Raw genomic sequence first — 9,350 nt, 5'->3', positions numbered from 1 at the left:
CTAAAACGAGATCCCTCCTGCAAAATCACCAGGCTAACAAATGCGCTGATCAAGAATTCCTCACTACATCCCAACACGCACAGAAAACTATGCAAGACAGAAGCACAGCCACTTAGACTATATGGACTCCCTAAAATACATAAGGATTCAGTCCCACTCCGACCCATTGTGAGTGCCATTGGTTCACCAACATATGAATTAGCTAGACATCTGGCAGATCTCCTGCAGGACCACATCGGGAAAACCTCGTCTTACATCAAAGATTCAGCAGATTTCATCAACAAAATCAGTTCTCTGAAACTCAATCCACAAGACATACTTGTCAGTTTTGATGTTGCATCCCTGTTTACCAAGGTTCCAGTAAAAGACACTATTGCACTTATTTAGCAGATTTTCCCAGAGGATGTAACAGCCTTATTCCATCATTGTCTGACAACCAGTTACTTCCAATGGGATAATGAATTCTATGAACAGATGGATGGGGTGGCCATGGGGAGCCCTCTCAGCCCAGTTATAGCAAACTTCTACATGGAACATTTTGAAAAAACAGCTCTAGAATCAGCACCCCACAAACCTAGTGTATGGTTCCGATTTGTGGATGATACATTTATCATTTGGAGCCATGGGGAGGAAGAATTGATGGGGTTTTTGAATCATCTCAACAACATCCACCGGAACATACAATTCACAATGGAGAAAGAAATCGAGGGAAAACTCCCATTTCTGGATACCTTGGTCATCCGCAAAGCAAACTTTCAGTTAGGTCACAAGGTCTACAGGAAACCAACTCACACTGATCGGTACTTACACAAAAACTCCAATCACCACCCCCGACAGAAATGAGGCATAATGAAAACATTAGTGGATCATGCAAGACGGATATGTGAGCCACACTTTCTCAATGAGGAGATTAATCATCTAAACCACGCACTTCAGGCAAATGGCTACTCCAGAAATGAAATCCAAAGAGCAATCAAACCCAGGATGAATCAAACAACCAAGGAAAAACAGTCTCCTACAGGAAAAGTGTTTTTGCCATATATCAAAGGAATTACTGATCAGATGGGAAAGCTTATTAAAAAGCATAACCTTCAAGCAGTATTCAGACCCACCCGAAAAATACAACAGATGCTACGATCAGCAAAAGACAGTAGAAACCCCCTCACCTCTGCAGGAGTATACTGTATACCCTGCAGCTGTGGACAAGTTTACATCGGGACCACAAAGCATAGCATCCAGACAAGAATAAAAGAACATGAAAGACACTGCAGACTTGGACAACCTGAAAAATCAGCAGTGGCTGAACATAGCCTAACTCAAACAGGGCACAGTATCTTATTCCAGGACACCAAAATACTGGACAACACTTCCAACTACTTTGTCAGACTGTACAGGGAAGCCATTGAAATTCACAAGCATAAGCAAAACTTCAACAGGAAAGAAGAAACCTTAAGAATGAACTGAGCATGGTTTCCAGTTCTGAAAAACAGCAGGCTAACAAAACACTCTATACCCGAAAATAGCCCTGCAGAGAAGATTAGCACATCAAGCACCAATCCATATGCAAAAGAACCTCCTCAGGATACAGTGAAGCCTCCCGCCATTAGCATTCCACACCCTGGGAAACTCTTACAGGATGACTCAGCTCAGCCCCACCCCTCCTGAGTAGATAGAAATGACCTGCCAACATCTTTTCCACACTGTGACACTGAGAGATCTCTATCTTTTGGTGCTACACCTCTGAAGATGCCAGCCACAGCTGCTGGCGAAACGTCAGGAACTACAATGCCAAGACCACGGCAATACAGCCCGGAAAACCCACAACAACCATCGTTCTCCGGCCATGAAAGCCTTCGACAATAAATCAGTAGATAGTTGTTGGCAGAATACTAGACAGGAATATGAAAAAGTATTTAGCTAGCTAACTCTACATTGGTCTTCTAGGTTATGCGCCAAAGATCTTTGCACAGCCTGACAGGATCTGTCTGTGATATCAGAGTCTGATCTCTGATTTTGACATAGAACTTCAACCCAGACTAACAGTTTTATAGATTTTCCTGCAGCCTGGGAGTATGCTTTCTAAACCGATAATAATTTAGGGGTGCAGGATCAAAGTTTTCCTGCAAGACTGCTCCTGACCAGTCTCTTCAAAAGTCTAGATTAAAATGGTTTTAATTCACCAAGGAGGAACCAACTCCAGATCTTCTTAGAAAACTCTAGTGCTCTAGTCCCTTTCCAGCTTGGATTCAGACCAAGGCATGGGACAGAAACAGCACTAGTAGCATTAGTGGATGATCATAGTCTGATAAAGATCATGCCTCCTTATTGCTCCTCGTGGATCTATCTGCAGCCTTTGATGCAGTAGACTGTGCCATGAGGCATTTAGAAACAGAAGTGGGCATCAAAGGAAGTGCCTTAGACTGGTTTAAATTGTTTCTCATGGAACAGACTCAAAAGGTTGCCATCAAAGATCAGCTATCTCCAGAATTGCATGGTCTGTTGTTATTCAGAAAGAAATAAAGTTTTCCTCTCTCTTCCTCTATGGCTGACTTAGCTGCTTGAATGACTAAATCATTCAAAGGTATAATGTACCTGGATCATGTGATTGTCTCAAGATGTAGGTAAGTGGGTAACTGATCTTCTTTTTGTATAAGAGACTAGGACTAGATGGCTGTTTAGTTCCATAGTCGTCTTTGATTCCATAATTAGCGCCAATGTATCCATTCACTGAACTTAGAACTTGCTTCAAAATTTACTTTGTGCTTCCCCCCAGTGGATACTAGTATGTTTCATAAACCGGTTATGTCCATAAATTGGGCAACTAATCTAACATTGGTATCAGAAAAGTAATCAGATGAGTTAGTGGTGACTTTCTCCTAAAAGCTGCACATAGCAGTATAGTTATCCTAATGGGGGGTCTCTTTGTGAGTCGGGGGAATTAGCATTAAAGGAGACGCAGCGAGAAGGAGTAAGTGGGAAATCTCCATCTAGGTATACCAGGATTGTTCCCTTAGAGAACTCTCAAACAGGCAGATGTTCTACTGGAAAAGTGTCTTTATTAACTGAGGAATAAAAAGGCAAACCCACAGCATACACACAGAGCTAACTAAGAAAACAGTGAGGAAATAGGAAAGCAGTTTTGGGGAAAGAGTAATAATTACCAGTCTTGAAGAGGAGGAAAAAGTCTGCAGAAGAGCAGCAAAACGACCAGCATTTCACAGATAGAAGAAGTCTAAATGGAGTGGGGGTGCATGAGAAGGTACCAAGGCACTGGATACATGGCTGGGCTGCCCAGTTATATGGCAAAACATACCCTGGAGCAATGATTATGTCTTGCTCCCAAAGCAATGGCTTAATGGCTTGTCCCGAGGTATGACAATAACTTGGGAAGGGTTTGATATGCCTATCTGGGATGTTCTCTAAGTAAAAATATTGCTTGATGACCTGGTAAGCATTGGACAGGAAGGCTATTGGATGTGCTGAATAGCCTGATTAGGTAAGCGGGAGAAGAACTGTGGAGGAAAGTATTGATGAGATTAGGCAGTGAGGTGTCTCTCAGGAAGCCTAGTTATCTCTGCTGCTCTCCGGGGCATGGGGGCTGTCAATCAGTCATTTCCCCTATGACTCATGGCTTGGTAACTTTTCAGTCTCTAGGCCAGCTGGCATCTTCTCTGCTTAGGGCCAGGCAGTGTCTAGGACTCATGGCAAGGAGTTTATGACATTCCATATCTATAAACTGTCTGGGGGTGCTGACTGGGGGTGGTTTTAATTCTGTGGTTTGAAGTTTTTAATGTAAATTATGTTTTACTGTTGTAACCCGCCCTGAGCCTGCTTGCGGGGAGGGCGGGATAGAAGTTTAATAAACAAACAAACAAACAAATAAAATAAAATAAACTGCCCTTTGCAGAGGTGGTGGGAGTGTGTCTGAGAGCAGAACCACAAGTGACAAAAGGCACAGGTTGGACACTTGTCAGCTTCCCTCAAGTTTTGATGGGAAATGTAGGCAGCTTGGCGGAATGTTGGACAAGTGACAGTTGAAACGTCCATTGGACAGCAGTTGGAGAGCCAAGCTGCGAGACCAGGATGCCTACATTTCCCATCAAAACTTGAGGGAAGCTGACAAGTGTCCAATCTGTGCCTTTTGTCACTTGTGGTTCTGCTCTGACTGCTAACACTATCTCTTCTTAACCTAATTTTTTTTTCAAGTCATGTTGGATAACAGAACAGTGAAGGTGCAGTCATGTCTACAAACCCAATCTTACAATCTTCAACAGTAAACATTTTAGGGGCTCAGTCCTACATTTCAAGTTCAAAGACCAGCTCTGTTCATCACCGCCCTCTGTTTACTTTCAATGGATAAAGGAAAATACAAGGTATTGCACAACATAATTATTCTTGAGAAGTGAGATATCAGAATGAAATGTGGTATGTAAATATAGGGCTACATTTAGCCTTTCAGTAAAATTCTAGAACATCAAGGAACCTCAGAAAGAGATAAAATGCAGCACAATGTGATATCTTTCTTGCGGACTGGCATTCCAGAGTGGTGCACATGTTCAAGACAAAATGATCAATTTCATTTTCAAATCCAGGTTCCAACTCATTTTTACACTGGAATATTAACACATTTGTAGATGTGATATGAATAAAAGAAATTCAGAAAAATAGATCTATTATTCAGCCAACCTGAACATTTGCTGAGCTTTAAAATTTTATATTTTTGTACTAATCTTTGGGATAGAAACTATGCCTTTCCAACTATGAATATAGGATTTTAGAGGTATTATTAAAGCTACAATAATGCATGGAAAAAGTTCACAGATAATTCAAGGTTAAACAGCTGCTCCAATGAACAGAAGAAGACTCTGGATGTACATGGATATGTTTCTTAATAATTATGAGCCCCTAGAGAGGATCATTTAAGTTGAAACACCTCTAGCCATCTGTTGAATAACTGTATAAACTGTTACATAAGAGATTATTTTCAGAAATATATGATGAACTATGAAATGTTTATATTCAGTATTTGCATCTTATTTGGAGTTACAACCCCCCTGCAACTTACCTGGGGCCAGAGTTGTTCAGCTAAGAGAGTAGCACTAATTAATTTCAGTGTTGGGAGTTGGGAGAAACGAGAACTGATATGAGAAGTCTGGAAGAATTCTAGAACCTGAGCATTCCATTGGATAACACTGGTCAGGAGGTAGAGCACCCAAACATCTATAACTGGCCTAGGGTCCCAATTTAAAGCAAAACTTAACCAAAGTCAACCCCAGCCAAAAGCTAGTCCCAAATGCAAGTCCCACTCCCAATGCAAGCTGATCCATCAAATCCCAAAAGAACCAAACTACATCAAGGGAGCCAATGTCACACCAGAGAACCCCAATGTCAAACTAAAGAAACCCACTGTCAAACCAGAGCATTCCAAACTGAAGCAAGGGGTGGGGAGTGATGCTTGTCAGAGCCAAGGGATTTAAAAGGCAGCCAGCAATAAGCTTTAGTGGGAGTGGAGGGGTGGGATTAGAAATAATAATAGTCTACAATCAGAGATAGGGACTATCAGGGACAGGGATAGGCAGAAGCATAAGCATAGACAAGCAATTAGTAACAGTTAATAATAAAATTAATAAACATTCAGCAATCAGGTGCAGCTATATGCTTGGATTTAACTTTATAAACTTCTGCTAGAAATTTTGCAACACTTAAAGTAACACAAGGGTTACGATCTTCTAAAAGGTAAACTAAAATTCCTCCTTTAATAGAATTATTATACTGAAGGTATTCAGTTAAAAATTGTTTGTGTAACAAACCAAAAAGAGGGCATTCTAGAATAATGTGGGACAATGAGTCGAGGACTCCTAATTCGCAAGGACACATCCTGTTTTGAAGGGGTACTTGCCAAAACCTGCCAGAGAGCACCATGGATGGAAAGGTGTTTACACATGCTAAGGTAAATATTCAGCGCTGAGATGGGATGTCCAGAGCTGAGAGATAGTGTGGCATCATTCCTTGCCTTTGGTATATGCCTAAGTTGGCTGCAGAACAGACAGGGGGGTGCAGGGGGAACATCTCTTGGAGTTGGTGTTCCATAAGTCTTAAGTTTAATTGTTCTTAAGATATGTAATTCATCACATAGGAGTAGGGAGTCCAATGCAATGCTTTTGCAGTTTGAGAGTAAACATAGAAAACCATATGGTACTATGCCTATCTCTCATCAAATCCTCATAGTTGTGGGCTGAGTAAGATTCCTTTGTTTCTGCTCTAAGCCCTCTCAGAGAGAAAAAGGGCTGTAAAGAAAATGAGATGACAGGGAGTGAAAGAGGAAGAGCCCTGAGTACCAGAAATCCCTCCCATTCAAAAGTGAGGCCGGGGGGGGGGGGGGAGAGAGGGGAACAGTTCATGTAATAGTTTGCTTAGCTTTTAAACTTTTAAAAACCTTTTACTTTTGAAGCTTTAGTTCAAGTCCTCCTTACATTCTCTTAAACTTGTACCTCAGGAGGGCCCTGGTCTCAATAAACACTCCTTATATTTCCACTCACACAACGCTTCAGGTGTTCTTTACTTTACCCAGGCTCTTACTTCCCTTTTTTGTTTGTGTGACCTATATATTGCTTTTGCTTTAAATCTCTTCTGCTTAACTAGGCTTTGTTATAGATGGTAATGTAACAGAACAGTCACCACGTGAGAGTGGTTGTGAGGTGAAAAAGGACCCTTTTCCCTTGAACAAAAGTAGAATTTATTTATAAGTATATAAGTGTGATAGCTGCAGAGTTTTTGATATACATATTGGTTTCAGAAAAATTCTTAAGCTTGGCATTTTCAAATATAGGTATTTTCACAAACTCTGTCACACACAGTAGTTTTCCACACCCCACACCGATGTATATTCACTCAGGCTTTTCCACACAGTTTGTCGGATCACTCACTTAGATATACACAGATTTTCTCTCAGGAGCACACACAGTTTGCCTGACTTAGACCATATTTCTCAGAGCAGATTCACTGAACTTGGCAGAATGAGCCCCCTTGCAGGCTTCAACACTGGTTGCCTGCTTTGCCCAGCATCCTTTCTCTGAGAAACATATAGACTCTGTCAGGAGGAACACAGTTTCATTGAACTTGTCAGAATAAATACTTTCTCTCAGACAGTTAATTCTCCACACAGGTTGCCTGAATAACCCCTCTCTAATATATACAAAGGATGACTGCAAAACTTTCCTTCAGCACTTACTAAAAACTGCAGTTCACTCCGCCCCCTAGGGTACAGCCAACATCCAACCAGATTTCACTCCACTCACCCATCCAGCCTCCCCTCCTTCTTTCCTCAGAAGCCTGCATTTAAACTCACAGCAACACATTTTTAAAAACCCCACATTAAAAAGCAGATATAAAATTCAAATTAAATACATTACACGCAAAACATGTCAGTACATTTAGCTACAGGAGGAAGCCATAATCACACTGGACTCTAGCACATACCTGAAATCTTGGAGCCGGGGGGGGGGGGGAGGCGATGGATTTCCTTTGGTATTTTTCATTAAGTATTGTCCTTCATTGTGCTCATATTATATATGGCAAGGAATGAGGTTTCTCAAACAGTGTTTTACTAATTATTTTATGGTTACTGTTGATATGTCTCATACTAAGGATTTATGTGCAGGTTTAGGTACTTTTTTAAACTCAGAGCTAAGATCCTTGGATGCTATACTAAGAAGTCTTTTGAAGTACTTAAGGACTTCTGTTGAAACAGATGCAATTCATCTCTTATAAATGTAAATTGCTACTGTATAAATGAAGGAAGAATATCTGAATCTTATTTGAAATCATGAAAGGATTGTAATTTTGCTGTCTGTCATGTGGATGTATTATTCTAGCATTGTGAGTCTTCATATGTAAATGAGCAACAAATTTATCCTCATGACAGAAATTAGAGTGCAAGGGCTCTGAATGAATAAGGCAATAAATGTAACAAGATTTTAAAGCTGCCAATTGAGTCTAGGGAAATACATTTACGGGTTCAACCTAATCTAATGTAAATTAGTTGCCAGGTGTTGCCTCTCTTAAGGAGCACATTCCATTTTATTTCATGAAAATTGTGCTATTCTTTATTTTCTGCTTGTTATTTTGCATTACTTTCAAGATACCTATAGACATCCACATAGTCTACATGTTTCCTTTTAATGCAGTACATTCCATGATTATCTTAAAAAAACCTAACAACCCTGTAATGCCATGTAATATAGAAACAAACCATGCCCTTGTTCAAAGTTATATTTCACATAGCTCTTTAGGATTTAGAGCAAGTACACAGCAATATTTTTGGAATTTGCCTGAGCCAATTTAATATTTATAGCCTATTCAGTGATGCAATATATTGCACTGGAGAGACAATTAAAATCTAAATGATGCTAATAAAATAGTTCCTTCTCTAATACTCTAGTTCAATATGAACAGAATTTCCATTTTGAGTGGAATAGGTGAACTATCCATTACTGTTCTAATCTTCTTTCTGAAAAATGTGTTCAGGTATTTAAAAGGTAACTATCTGTAGGTCTTTTTTCCACTGAGAATGAAGATTTGTTTCCTGCTGCCCATTGTTCTTATAAACATGTTGTAAAAGCAGAGGACATGGGTCAAGGCCAACCTCTTTAGATAATTGTGTATGGTATCTTCCCCCCACCCTCACACACATTTTTAATACTTGCATATTAATACAGAATTTCCACAACACTGCAGTCTCAATAATGATAACCTTTCAGCAAGCCTTGTAAACAGAGGTATCATGTAGTTGGAAACTTTCCTCCAGCTTATGGGAAGGTAGGGGAACCAATTCACCTCAACTATTTCAAGATTTGATCACTGTATTGAAAAGCTCTAAGCAGGGAGTTTTTTTTACAGACTCTTGACTTGATACCCTTACCAGATTGTTGCATGTTTAGTTTTTAAATGGTTAGAATTAGAAATGGAGACAGGTATCTTTAGCTACTGTTGTACAGCACACTACAATGGGCAGAACCAGGGAGGGCTCCATTGTGTCTTTCTTTGGGGTTTAAAAAAGAAAGTAAAATGAGTAAGTGCCTGGAGAGCTTTCATATCATGCAGCTATTCAGATAGAGAACACAATCCTCCCTGCTGTTTGTGTAATTGGTAGCTTAACTCTTGAACTCCTGCAGTGCAAGGGAGGGGCACATTGTACATGAGGTTGTACTTCTGGGATGAAAATGAAGCTAATGGATTTTCTTATTGAAAGCATTGCCTTATACTTTCCATAGTAAAACAATCTTTTCATGTAATGATTGACTGCATGATTTATAAAATTGTGATGTATCTTAATGAAGGATGCCTTCAAA

This window comes from Eublepharis macularius, chromosome 9 (genome assembly GCF_028583425.1).
Source record: "Eublepharis macularius isolate TG4126 chromosome 9, MPM_Emac_v1.0, whole genome shotgun sequence".
In the NCBI taxonomy this organism is placed as follows: Eukaryota; Metazoa; Chordata; class Lepidosauria; order Squamata; family Eublepharidae; genus Eublepharis; species Eublepharis macularius.
This window is presented reverse-complemented; position numbering follows the sequence as displayed.